Here is a 15024-nt window from a genome sequence, read left to right as displayed (position 1 = left end):
AAATGTTTAATGCTTTTCGACATGTCCCCAAATTAATGTAATTGGTTCAGAGTTTGTTTTGATATTTTAACCTGCGTGTCGTGATTGGTGTGGGGAGACAAAATACATTTATGCACGATGGCGCACGCGCGCAGCCGGTTTGGATTTCGTGTAGTAGCGCTTGGCAACGCAGACGCTCGTTGGCGTGCGCGAGCAGTATGGGTGCAGCGATTGAATAATATGTATGTGTACATTTTATTTTGCAACGCGGTGTGGTCACCATGTAACAAGTTTCAGTTTTGATTATGGTTGATAGGTACCATTTCCCCGATTTGACGTGGGTGGCTAGGGCATAAAACACAGGAGGGTTTCAGGAAATCAATCTCTTCCTAAATTGAACTATCTGGCATTATAACCAGAGCTCTTTCAAAACGCGTTGCTTGTTGGTAAGTTAGATGATTTTATTAGCAATTTGTTTTTTTTTTTCTCACATTTGTAATTATTAAAGTAACAAACTATGAAGTAACCATACATTTTGGAATATATAACTACATTTATGTGAAGTTCATGATGGCAAGAAAATCAGTCAATTTAAACATTGCTTCAATCTGTTTTTGACTTTAGAAACTCAATGTAGATTTTGGCTCCATAAACGTCAAAAGTGGTTTGTATTTTAACTATGGTGAGGTGCTAAATAGGATGATACATTTGCAAACAGGAAGATATGTTGGGCCCCGTCTACCTTAAAAGGCGGTGCTTTTCTGTTTCCTAACCACCAGGAGTGGCATGACATGCAGGAACACAGGAGTGGCATGACATGCAGGAACATAAAGGACAGCTGCATTTAATCCTTAAACTGAGAAAGAAAATGACAAAGTAGATATTTTTCTCCTCTATTGCAGCCAGCTTCATTACAGAAACACCAAGAAGCTCCGATTGACTAGACCTAGAGGAAACCGTGCTATGGTAATCTGAGGCGGCTAGCAGATGTAAAATGAACGGTTCACAACTAAAGTACAGGAAGTATTATGTGATTGATACCAAAGGCTCTATTCAATCTGTATCGTGAAATTGTTACAAATTGAGTGCTAGAAATGTAAAGGTAATTTCCTTTTTGTGACGACATCTGCAGTGTTTACCGTGAATGCAGTCTACGCTATTGCGGGAACATTGCCTTTAAATTTGATGTAACACTGAATTGACTCGATAAAGAGTGAATAGAGACATAAAATGAGTATTTTGTGTGTGTTTGTGGTTGTAAAAAACAAGTATTATTCATTATTTCTGACTATTCTGTTTTCTACTATTTCTCTGTGAGCTTCTCTTTCTACCTTTCTGATGGCCGTAAGGGCGCAAACACGGCTGAAAAGCCACAAACAAACGGCTGAAAAGCCACAAACAAACGGCTGAAAAGCCACAAACAAACGGCTGAAAAGCCACAAACAAGCTGCTGAAAAGCCACCGATGACTGGCTGAAAAGCCACCGATGACTGGCCGAAATGCCACTGATGATCGGCTGAAATGCCACATTCGAATGCCACTGTCAGATAAGTCATCTTCTGTCAAGTATACTTTCACTAATGTTCACACAAAGAAGATAGCATATTTTGTGCATTTATGTCAGACAGTCATAATCAGTCATTTAATGTTAATGACAGGATATATGTCCCCAGGATTATGAAAAGAGAGACAACACTTTCCCAGGGGCAATGGAGAAAAGGAAAAGGGTAAGTTACAGACTAGGTCATGATATACCTTGTCACCATATCAACTGGCCCTAGCACATTCAACAACTAGGGCCTATATTAAAATCACCCAGACTAGTCATTCAAAATAGCATGGTCCCTGGTTGTTACCCTAACATTCAATACAACATGAAAAAGACAGTACAGACATATTTGTGAATCAGCTAGTATAAAGGCTGGTCTTTGCCATCTTTTTCATGCAGGACCTTATCGATCTCATCGCTCAATTCCAACATCTACACCTGTGTGGTGGAGGAGAGGAGATGGACTGGGTATGTGCAGTCACCACAAGTGTACGTGCGCACACACACACACACACACACACACAGGGTGGAATGGACATGACATGAAACTGCTTTTTCTGTTAAAACAGATTGATCAAGAAATGGGAGTGACCAGCTGCCGGGAAGAGGAGCACAATGAGGAAATGAACTGGGTATGATGGACACATTTTGTCTATGAAATTACTTTATTTTATGAATGTGTCAGAAATGTCAGTATTCCTGATTTACCTATACCTTCCATGTCAGTTACAGCCTCAATTAAGAAAAAGGGAATTCATGTCACTTACCTCCGCTTTTAATGGGTTAACATGTTTTTTTCTTTTCTTAGGGGGTAGATCAGCTAGATGGTGGCTTCTATCAATGTAGTTGTCTGCATCATTTCCAATCCCCCATATATACTGAACAAAAATATAAACACAACAATTTCAAAGATTTAACTGAGTTACAGTCAATTGAAATACATTCATTAGGCCATAATCTATGGATTTCACGACTGGGCAGGGGCACAGCCATATTTTGTTCAGTATATATTTTTTGTAAATATATACAGTACCAGTCAAACATTTGAACACCTACTCATTCCAGGATTTTTCTTTACTTTTACTATTTTCTACATTGTAGAATAATATTGAAGATTTCAAAACTATGAAATAACACATGGAATCATGTAGTAACTAAAAAAGTGTTAAACAAATCAAAATATATTTTATATTTGAGATTCTTCAAAGTAGCCACCCTTTGCCATGATGACAGCTTTGCATACTCATCACATTCTTTAAACCAGCTTCATGAAGAATGCTTTTCCAACAGTCTTGAATGAGTTCCCACATATGCTGAGCACTTGACGGCTGCTTTTTGTTCACTCTGTTGTCCAACTCATCCCAAACCAGCTCAATTGGGTTGAGGTTCGGTGATTGTGGAGGCCAGGTCATCTAATGCAGCACTCCATCACTCTCCTTCTTGGTCAAATAGCCCTTACACAGCCTGAGGGTGTGTTTTGGGTCATTGTCCTGTTGAAAAACAAATGATAGTCCCACTAAGCGCAAACCAGATGAGATGGCATATTGCTGCAGAATGCTGTGGTAGCCATGTTGGTTAAGTGTGCCTTGAATTCTAAATAAATCACAGACAGTGTCACCAGCAAAGCACCATCACACCACCTCCTCCATGCTTCACAGTGGGAACCACACATGAGGAGATCATCCGTTCACCTACTCTGTGTCTCACAGACACGGCAGTTGGAACCAAAAATCTCAAATTTGGACTGAACAAATGACAGATGTCCATTGCTTGTGTTTCTTGGCCCAAGTAAGTCTCTTCTTCTTATTGGTGTCCTTTTAGTAATGGTTTCTTTGCAGCAATTCGACCATGAAGGCCTGATTCGCACACTCCTCTGAACAGTTGATGTTGAGATGTGTCTGTTACTTGAACTCCGTGAGGTGCAATCTGAGGTGTAGTTAATTGCCGATTTCTGAGGCTGGACTTAGGAACTTATCCTCAGATTGCAGAGGTAACTCTGGGTCTTCCTTTCCTGTGGCGGTCCTCATGAGAGCCAGTTTCATCATAGCGCATGATGGTTTTTGCGACTGCACTTGAAGAAACTTTCAAAGTTCTTGAAATGTTCCAGATTGACTGACCTTCATGTCTTAAATTAATGATGCACTGTCATTTCTCTTTGCTTATTTGAGCTGTTCTTGCCATAATATGGACTTTGTCTTTTACCAAATAGGGCTATCTTCTGTATACCACCCCTACCTTGTCACAACACAACTCAAATGAATAAAGGAAAGAAATTTCACAACTTAACTTTTAACAAGGCACACCTTAATTGAAATGCATTCCAAGTGACTACCTCATGAAGCTGGTTGAGAGAATGCCAAGAGTTTGCAAAGCCGTCATCAAGGCAAAGGCTACTTTATAAAATATATTTTTATTTGTTTAACACTTTTTTGGGTTACTACATGATTCCCTATGTGTTATTTCATAATTGTGATGTCTTCACTATTATTCTACAATGTAAAAAATAAAGAAAAACCCTGCAATGAGTAGGTGTGTACAAACTTTTGACTGGTACTGTATATCTTAAATGTAAAATAAAAAATATTTTCCTTTATTATTTTCCCTTAACTGTACCACCCCTCCCTAATTGGAGTTAACTAATGGACAACAATACTTAGGCGTCTGCTTCCAGCTTCTACATACTATACTGAACAAAGATATAAACGCAACATGCAACAATTTCTAAGATTGTACAGAGTTACAGTTCATATAAGAAAATCTGTCAATTGACAAATTCATTAGGCCCTAATCTATGGATTTCACATGACTGAGAATACAGATATGCATCTGTTGGTCAGATACCTTAAAGAAAAGGTAGGGCCGTGGATCAGAAAACCAGTCAGTATCTGGTGTGACCACCATTTGCCTCATGCAGCGCAACACATTTCCTTTGCATGGAGTTGATCAGACCGTTGATTGTGGCATGTGGAATGTTGTCCCACGCCTCTTCAATGACCATGCGAAGTAGCTGGATATTGGCGTGAACTGGAACACTCCGTCGTACATGTCGTTCCAGAGCCTCCCAAACATGCTCAATGGGTGACATGTCTGGTTAGTATGCAGCTTAGAGGAATTGTGTACAGATCATTGCGACATGGGGTCATGCATTATCATGCTGAAACATGAGGTGATGGCGGCGAATGAATGGTATGACAATGGGCTTCAGGATCTCATCATAGTATCTCTGTGCATTCAGATTCCCATCGATAAAATGCAATTAGCTTATGCCTGCCCATACCATAACCCAACTGCCGCCATGGGGCACTCTGTTCACAACATTGACATCAGCAAACCGCTCGCCCACATGACGCCATACACGTGGTCTGCACTTGTGAGGCTGGTTAGAAGTACTGCCAAATTCTCTAAAACAACGTTTGAGGCGGCTTATGTTAGAGAGATGAACATTAAATTATCCGGAAACCGCTCTGGTGGACATTCCTGCAGTCAGCATGCCAATTGCACACTCCCTCAACTGGAGACATCTCTGGCATTGTGTTGTGTGACAAAACTGCGCATTTTAGAGTGGCCTTTTATTGTCCCCAGCACAAGGTGCACCTGTGTAATGATCATGCTGTTTAAACAGCTTCTTGATATGCCACACCTGTCAGGTGGATGGATTATCTTGGCAAAGGGGAATGCTCACAAACAGGGAGGAAGCACATTTGTGCACAAAATGTGAGCAAAATAAGCTTTTTGAAGGTACGGAAGATTTCTGTGATCTTTTATTTTAGCTCATTAAACACAGGACCAATACTTTACATGTTGCGTTTATATTTTTGCTTTAGTGCATACACATTTTATTGACACAGTATATTTTACATGACTTTTTTTGTATTGTTTGTTTTTAGTCCCACCCTTCTGCTACCCTCAACCCCTCCCATCAACTATCCAGTTTTGATATCTAGTTCTTCAGCCATTCCTGAACCTGTGACCAAAAACAAGCTACATATGGACAGTACCAAAACAAGTGCTCTAATGATTCTGTCTCTTCGCAGCAAAATCTGCAGAGCTGGGATGTTTGTATCCTCCATATTTCTAACATTCTATTGGTTGCAAGAATTTTGCAAGAAAGAGTTTTGAATCCGGCATTGTTTTGTGTATCAGTTCATAAACAATGTGCCATGGAATCGGTACATCGAAAATATCTTCCCAACTATTCCCAACTTGCAACCTGTATGGCGCAGCTGTACAATTTTAAAAATAGCAATAGCAACCGTTTTATTGGTAAACTACACAGTAATGTAAAGTTGTATTTCTTAGCGATCTAATATGTAATATGGTGCATTTATCATAATTATGTTGTGATCCAGAGAGGTTAGAAAAATTATCTAGTTCCTCTGAGGCCATGTAGCGATCCAAATTCCGGATTTAAAAGAAAACAGGAATGTTCAGCATCTTTGTTTTTAAACCCTGGATTTCTAGCCCCTTGATATTATTGATATTATTGTTAGATTTTAATAGCTAACATTTAGATGGCCATAATAAATAGATTTGCCGATAGTGGACAGCCTTGTTTTACTCATCTTGGCAGTATTAAACTTCTTTAGAAGTAGCCATTATTTCCTATTTTACACCTGGGGTTAAAATGCATAACTCTAACCCATTGTATAAGATATTCTCCAAAATTAAATAGTCCAGGTATTTATATATAAATTCCAGTCGTACTTTATGAAAGGCCTTTTCAAAGTCTAATATGACTACCAGGCCTGGTTTCCCAGATATTTCATAGTGTTCTATTGTTTCCGGTACTTGTCTTATATTATCTCCAATGGGCTAACATGTTACATTATATAGTAAATGTATGTGTCTTCACAGATCTCATCAAGCAATCCAAATTTCTGCGTCTGGAGAGAAAGAGAAGATGAAGATGATGAAGCCTAAACGGTGTCAACTGGATGGATTGTCATCAAAACATCTTTGCATTAAGGCCAGGAAATTGGTGCACAACGCAGCTGCATTTTGCAACTCCACCCGGTACAGCCAGAAGAGGACTGGCCACCCCTCGGAGCCTGGTTCCCCTCTAGGTTTCTTCCTAGGTCCCTGCCTTCTAGGGAGTTTTTCCTAGCCACTGTGCGTGCTTGTACATTGCTTGCTCTTTGGGGTTTTAGGCTGGGTATCTGTAAAGCACTTTGACAACTCCCTAATGTAAAAAGGGCTTTAGAAAATGTATTTGATGGATGCACACTGACTTCAAGTCAAGTGTCGATGGTATATAGTATGATTCTTCTTTGGTCTTTGGCAGTCACATTGAAATGTAGAAATATGTTGTTTTGTGTTTATTTTTCCACTCATCTATGGTTTATTGGCCGAGAGCACAAGTGAACACTGGAGGAACTGGTGTTTTGTTGAAAATGTTGTCTTGTTACCCATTTGAGCCACTAATTTCTTATGGTGGGAGGGATGTCGTTCGTGGCTGTTTAGGGCCACCGGCGATGAAGATTGGTAGAGAGGGGGAGCAAGGGAATGAGATTAGATAGGGACATGTTTTTAGGAGTGCTAGCCCTCACCCCTAATTTATGTTTGGAGCTCATCTGGAAAATCTGCCAAGTACTCTGTTACTCTATTTCTAACCAAAAAGTGAACTCTACATTAATTTAAAAGATTGCATTAATTTAAAAGATTGTATAATAAAGTCTATCTATTTTTTGTTCATACCATGGTTGTGTCTTGACCATTGACGGACCATAGCGATTCAGTTAATGGTGGTGGCAGCTTGCACACTACTTTACTCAGTCCAGTATTTGGCCCACGATCTTGGATGGTTCAGGTTTATTACAGTAGCCTTGGCTCTATCGGTGCACTGGTTTGTTTTTACTTTGTAACCTGAGAAGAAACAAATAAGCATTGAAATAAGTCCTCATCATGGTATAGTTTAAGAGAACTGGTTTGAGCTAGCTGAAACATTCATTCAAGTGAAACTTTACATAAAGGTGTACAGGGGTGGATTGGCCATTTTTTAGTTAGGTGGGCTCGTCAAAATTGACACACTCTAATATTTTTTTTTAATGTAAAAAGTGACAGCAATTTCTGTGTTATAATAATATATACTTAGCGTACAAAACATTAGGAACACCTGCTCTTTCCATGACAGACTGACCAGGTGAATCCAGGTAAAAACTATGATCCCTTATTGATGTCACCTGTTAAATCCACTTCAATCTGTGTAGCTGAAGGGGAGGAGACACCTTAAAGAAGGATTTTTAAGCCTTGAGACAAATGAGACATGGATTGTGTATGAATGGGGTATGGTAGTAAGTGCCAGGCGCATCGGTTTGAGTGTGTCAGGAACTGCAACGCTGCTGGGTTTTTCTGGCTCAACAGTTTATCATGTGTATTAAGAGTGGTCCCCAACCAAATGACATCCAGAAAACTTGACACAGCTCTGGGAAGCATTGGAGTCAACACCTTCTAGAGTCAATGCCCGGCAAATTGAGGCTGTTCTGAGGGCAAAATGGGGTGCAACAACCTATGTGTTGTGATAATTGTGTTGTTTGATCTATAACCTGTTAGTTCATATACCTTGCCACCGTGACGTATAGGCCTAAGGCCGAGCCCGAGACAAGAAGGCACAGTGGCAGAATAAATTCAACCACACCTTTGTTTTGTCAAGAAATGGGAGAGCAACATCTCTCCGGTGAAGTCCACAAATCATTTGCATGTAACAGTTACATGACCTACAGCATTGTCAAGCAAGTTAATGTTTCCGAACCACAGAGAGTTACTACAAGTCACAAAGAAAACTGGAGCTGCCTCCACTATTCCACAACCATTTCAACATCATCAAATCACCTCTGCTTAGTTTAATACAGTGACAACTAAAAGATACCAAAAACAATATGTGGCTGTCCATAGTACTGGTGTGTGTGTGTGTGTGTGTGCGTGCGTGCGTGCGTGCGTGTAGAGAAACGACAATGACATCCTCCTCTCTTGATTGTCATACTCTACAAGCTTTTCATTTTGTTGTCCTAGGCTACCTGGCTTAAACGCTTGCTCGCTTGCCTAACTTCCTTTCATGGGCAACTATGCGCCAGGCCAGCTAGTTAACATTAGCTCACTACATCTAGCCACAGATTAAACATCCATCCACTTGGGCCAGGGGCACAATGTATGAATTTATGGTTGGATCAGACTCACCGTTATAATCATTGGCCAGTATGGATAATTAAGTCCAAATCCCTATCTCCAGCCAGGGTTAATTTAGTAAAGGGAGGATTTTAGCCATCTAGTCACCGGAGGACAACGACACAATGAGATGCAACAATTCAAGTTGTGGCTTCCTTTAACACTTTTTTTGGTGCGCCAGGACCAATCACCATTGAGCTCACTGAGTTTAGCTCAACGCTGATTGGCTATTTTTTTATTTTATTTTTATCAAGGGACACCAAATGCTTGCTGTGTCCCTAGCATTCAATGCTACGGGCCAATGTTATACTATTTCTGACCAGACAGCATCAGATAGATGGGCTACACTTATTGAGAAAGAGGGGAGCTGTTTCGCTCGCTCAAATTCTTTCTCCTGTGAGATACATTCAGCCCCTTGTGAATTGAAGAGAAATTATGAAATACAGAGAGACTAAAGATTATTTTTGATGTCTTCACTTTTTTCCCCGTATTGACTGACCTTCATGTCTTAAAGTAATGATGGACTGTTCTTGACATAATATGGACTTGGTCTTTTACCAAATAGGGCTATCTTCTGTATACCACCTCTACCTTGTCACAACACAACTGATTTTCTCAAACGCGTTAAGAAGGAAAGAAATTCCACAAATTAACAGGCACACCTGTTAATTGAAATACATTCCAGGTGACCTTGTGAAGCTGATTGAGAGAATGCCAAGAGTGTGCAAAGCTGTCAAAGGCAAAGGGTGGCTACTTTTTTTGCTTACTTCATGATTCCATATGTGTTATTTCATAGTGTTGATGTCTTGACTATTATTCTACAATGTAGAAAATAGTAAAAATAAAGAAAAACCCTGGAATGACTGCTACTTATATATTCTTTTTTTTAGGTGAATTTTGCAAAACAAAATGTTTTTTTTTCCCTTGTTAATCATGAGTACACGCCACTGCATTATCCTCACGTTTGCTGTAATGAAAGTGTCTGCCCTGCCCTGTGCCTGTTTCTCTGGGGCTTGCTGATGTGATGAGCAAGGCACTCTCCTCCCCCCAGCGCGCTAGAAAAATGCAATTGCGGGAAAAACAAGGCTTTGAAAGCTTTATCTTCTTGTCCCCGTCGAAGAGAGGAGGGTCTGCATTTAATATTATTCTTTTTACATAACTATGGGAATTAATTTCCCCTTTTAATTCTTGAAGGTAGGCAGTATTTCCCTGATATGACGTGGCTGGCTTATGTAAAGTCTGTGCTGGCTGGAGCATAAATACCTGTACACAACAGGTTTGAGCAGGTGATCTTATTGTCACTGGTAAATTAATTTCTTTACTGGCTAAGCTTGTTTCTTGCATTATGTCAAATTATACAAATGTGATCTGTAAAGTCATGTTGCTTACAGTTGCTTGCATTGTTTATGGATTCTAGACAATTAAATGGATATGGCTCAATAGAATTGTTTATAACTTCAAAGAGTGTCTGGTTAAGAGTGTCTGTTAACTGACTAACATTTTAAATGTAAAAGAGTGGTGCTAGAGAGGAGGATATACACAAACGAAAGATGTATTTGGTTAGACAACTGACACATACAACATTACTGTGTAACCAGAAAGGGAGTGGCACCATGAGCCATGATGGTTCCAAATCCAGGCTGACGGGAAAGGAAGTTGCTAAACCTAACCATAACCCTAACCCTAACCCTAAACCTAACCATAACCATAACCCTAACCCTAACCATAACCCTAACCCATTGAAATATGGGAAAATAATTAAAGGGCTCTATTCAATCTGTAACGCTGAAGCTTTACAGATTCCGCAATAGAAATGTAAAGGTCATTTCAGATTGAGCAGACATATGCAGCGTATACCGTGAATGCAGTCTCTGCTAAAGAGGGAACATTGCCTTTAAATTTCAATCACGCTGTAAAGCTGAACTTCCTTGATGCGGATTGAATAGAGCCAGAGCCCTAACAGAATAGAAAATCTGAGTACCTGTACTTATTGGAATGCTAGTCTCTAGTGACCAACAGTTAACATAAATGTATTTTGTTCTAGCAGGAGAAAGAACAGACTCTTAGTGTTACTGTCTAGTGTTTCCAGATTTCTATGAAATATGAACAATATTAATTACAATATGAGTGAAATATTCTTCCTTCCAATTTAAAAAAAAATTAACTATGTTGAAAAGGAGTAGACCACTGATTGGCCAGCTCATTCTCCTCAGGAGGATGACATCATCCTCTATGATGAAAGCAATCATTTTTGAAACGTCTGTTTGAGATATTTTGAGGTGGTATTTTTGAAGTGTGTTTTTTCTCCAATTTATGCTTTGGCCACAAATAAGAGTATAGGATGAGTCAACAATGTTATTTGGGTATAATTTAACAGAATATTAACTTTTAAAAGTGAGATTTTCACTGGACATTTACTTTAATGTCTGCACCAGAGTTGTTTGAAAAAAAGGGGAAGACAAAATAACAAAATAATACATTAGATTAGGCCTAGCTGAGAATGGCATTTTATCTACATTGCAGCTTCAGTTGACAACATCAAGAAGCTCCTACAACACCTTGAAGAAAATAACACCATTTGCAGCTAAATCACGATGGTAATCTGTGGCAGTTCACCGTTGGACAAAGATCAATTCAATATTCATGAATTTTCAAGGAGTTATTTAGATTTTCTGAATTTGCTTAAACTAATGTAAAAAACAAAAACTCTTCAAGTGAAAATTATATAGTTGATGATGTATTGAGTTCACTAATGTTTATATGACCCTTCTCCTCTCCTTTGTGAGTGTCTCTCACCCACCTCTGAACAAGCTAGAGGTCGATGGATTAATCGGCATGGCCGATTAATTAGGGCCGATTTCAAGTTTTCATAACAATCGGTAATCAGCCTTTTTGGACGCCGATTATGGCCGATTCCATTGCAATCCACGAGGAAACTGCGTAGCAGGCTGACCACCTGTTACGCGAGTGCAGCATCAAAAGGACCTTGTGGCTGCAATGAGCCAAGGTAGTTGCTAGCTAGCATTAATCTTATCTTAGAAAAAAACAATCAATCTTAACATAATCACTAATTAACTACACATGGTTGATGATATTACTAGGTTAACTAGCTTGTTCTGCTTTGCATATAATCAATGCAGTGCCTGTTAATGTATCATCGAATCACAGCCTACTTCAACTTGATGATTTAACAAAAGCACATTCGTGAAAAAAGCACAAACATTGCAATAATGTACCTAACCATAAACATCAATGCCTTTCTTAAAATCAATACACAAGTATATATGTTTTATACTGCATATGCAGTTAAAAGAAATTCATGTTAGCAGGCAAACTAGGGAAATTGTGTCACTTCTCTTGCGTTCAGTGTAAGCAGAGTCAGGGTATATGCAGCAGTTTGGGCCGCCTGGCTCGTTGCGAACTGTTGAAAGACCATTTATTCCTAACAATGACCGTAATTAATTTGCCAGAATTTTACATAATTATGACATAACATTGAAGGTTGTGCAATGTAACAGTAATATTTAGACTTAGGGTTGCCACCCGTTTGATAAAATACGGAATGGTTCCGTATTTCACTGAAAGAATAAACGTTTTGTTTTCGAAATGATAGTGCCGGATTTGACCATATTAAGGACCAAAGGCTTGTATTTCTGTGTGTTTATTATCATTAAGTATATGATTTGATATTTGATAGAGCAGTCTGACTGAGCGGTGGTAGGCAGCAGCAGGCTTGTAAGCATTCATTCAAACAGCAGCTCTTAGCAATGCTGAGATGTACAGCGCTGTTTATGACTTCAAGCCTATCAACTCCCGAGATTAGGCTGGCAATACTAAAGTGCCTATAAGAACATCCAATAGTCAAAGGTATATGAAATACAAATGGTATAGAGAGAAATAGTCCTATAATTCCTATAATATCTACAACCTAAATGTCTTAACTGGGAATATTGAAGACTCATGTTAAAAGGAACCACCAGCTTTCATATGTTCTCATGTTCTGAGCAAGGAATTTAAACGTAATCTTTTTTACATGGTACATATTGCACTTTTACTTTCTTTTCCAACACTGTGTTTTTGCATTATTTAAATCAAATTGAACATATTTCGTTATTTATTTGAGACTAAATAGATTTTATTTATGTATTATATTAAGTTAAAATAAAATTGTTCATTGTTCATTCTGTATTGTTGTAATTGTCATTTAATACAAATATGTGTATATATATATATAAAAATCGTCCGATTAATCAGTTTCGGCTTTTTTGGGTCCTCCAATAATTGGTATCGGCGTTGAAAAATCATAATCGGTCGACCTCTAGAACAGGCTGTATGTTGCCTTATAACATACAAACCAACACTGATGGGTGGTGCCATCGACGTAATCCGTAGGTCAGTGACGCGGTCCATGGTTAATAACAGTCAACGATAATCGTGGGTCAGTGACGCGGCCCATGTCCAGAACAGTCAGCTTTCTTTTCTCTTCCATCTTCTCATATAAATGACATATGTTTTGTGCACTTATTGCAAGAAATTGTATATCTATTCATAAAGTAGGCTATTACCTTGTATTTGTAAAATCAAGTAACATTCTACAATTTCATTTAATTGATAAGACATCAAATGTTTCCTTTATATAAGTTATGTATGGAAACATTTGAGGGCAAAAGTCAATTACTAACTATTATTAATAATTTCCCCAGAATAATGAAGTGACAGATTTACCCTGCAGCAAAGGACAATGTGGATGGAGTAAGTTGTATACAATAATATGTCATACACATCTTTTCACCATGTCTCTGTCCACATCAGCATGCTTTCTCCATCTGAACGTGTACAGTTTAAAGCCAACAAGAACTTCACTCAACACTAGTTCAAAATGAACAGTAATATTCTTTGCCTTTGAGTAGGCTATGTTGAACCTGATAAATCTGTCATATTAAAAGTAATACCACATTCAAGTGAAGCAGATAGGATATTTTCTCGTCTTCCAGGATTTTACAGATCTCATCAAAAACTTCCCCCATCTGAACATGTATGGAGAGTCAAAGATGGACTGGGTACGTGGTTGATTATTCTTCACTAGGGTACACATCACACACACGCGCGCGCGCCAAAGGATGCGGTTATGGAAAATATATGACAAGCCGCTGTTGTCTTGTCTGTCTAAACAGCCTGATCAGGAAGTGGGAGGGACCTGATGCCAGGAGGAGGAGCACAATGAGGAAATGGACTGGGTATGACGGCATACAATTTATGTTATTAATATCAAATTATGAAATCACTTTTTTTTGTGTCAGTAATGGAACAGCCCCTTGTGAAAAAGAGAGAACATGCAAAACTACCATTTAAACCATTTACAACTAAGATCAAGAAGAATGTCACTGGTCCTCTTATGTCAAAAATGTCAGAGCTGAAGGGCTTTATAATGTACATCACGTGTCTGCACATTTGTAGAACTTGCACTAACAGCTTTGGGGACAATCACTCACTTCTTCAAATATTTGCGCAAACATATGGTGCAAACACTGTCATCTGGATGTCTTTACAGATCACCTCAAGAAATCTCAACTTCTGCATCTGGAGAGAAAGAAAAGATGATGAAGACAGCCTATAAATGAAGACTGTCTTTAAACGAAGACAGCCTTTAAAATCGCCATTAGCTACCCATCTGTTGGGTAGCTTGGTCATCAAAACATTGGCCTAGTTCACACTCCTGTTGTACAACACATCTCACACATCAGTTGTGATACAATTTAAGGCTCCTTTTAATGGGCACACAAACAAATCGGCAATAGTTGTGTAAAGATTTTTGTGCATACAAACTTACCCACATCAGTTGTATCACCTCAGTGTGAACTAGGCCACTGTAGCCTAAATATGACATTGGTACACTCTTATGATTATGTAAATACTGCACAGTAGGCTATATGATTATTTCTTCTAGATTTAAATGTAAATATGTTGATGTGTATTTATTTTCTCACATCTGTCGTTTGTTGGCCTCTTGGTATAGGTGTAGTATAGGTGTAGCCAAAGAGGCTTTAGTAAGTGTAGATGTTTGTAAGTCGCTCTTTAGCGTCTGCTAAATGACGTAAATGTAAATGTAAATGTAATGTTGATATATACACTGAGTGTACAAAACATTAAGAACACCTGTTCTTTCCATGACATAGACTGACCAGGTGAATCCAGGGGAAAGCTATGATCTCTTATTGATGTCAGTTCTGAAATCCAGCTGCACCGGTTTGTATCAAGAACTTCAACACTGCTGGGTTTTTCACACTAAAAAATGTCCCGTGTGTATCAAGAATGGTTCACCGCCCCAAATGACA

General features: G+C 38.8%; 1 long non-coding RNA gene across 1 annotated transcript; it reads left to right on the top strand.

The window, feature by feature from the left end:
- Positions 1-175: 175 nt before the first annotated feature.
- Positions 176-7219, top strand: LOC115178479 (uncharacterized). Its single transcript, XR_003872635.1, has 5 exons — positions 176-425; positions 882-1706; positions 1928-1996; positions 2098-2160; positions 6383-7219. It is a non-coding gene; the product is annotated as an uncharacterized LOC115178479 (long non-coding RNA).
- The last annotated feature ends 7805 nt before the right edge of the window (positions 7220-15024 follow it).

This window comes from Salmo trutta, chromosome 38 (genome assembly GCF_901001165.1).
Source record: "Salmo trutta chromosome 38, fSalTru1.1, whole genome shotgun sequence".
NCBI lineage: Eukaryota > Metazoa > Chordata > Actinopteri > Salmoniformes > Salmonidae > Salmo > Salmo trutta.
This window is presented reverse-complemented; position numbering and strand designations above follow the sequence as displayed.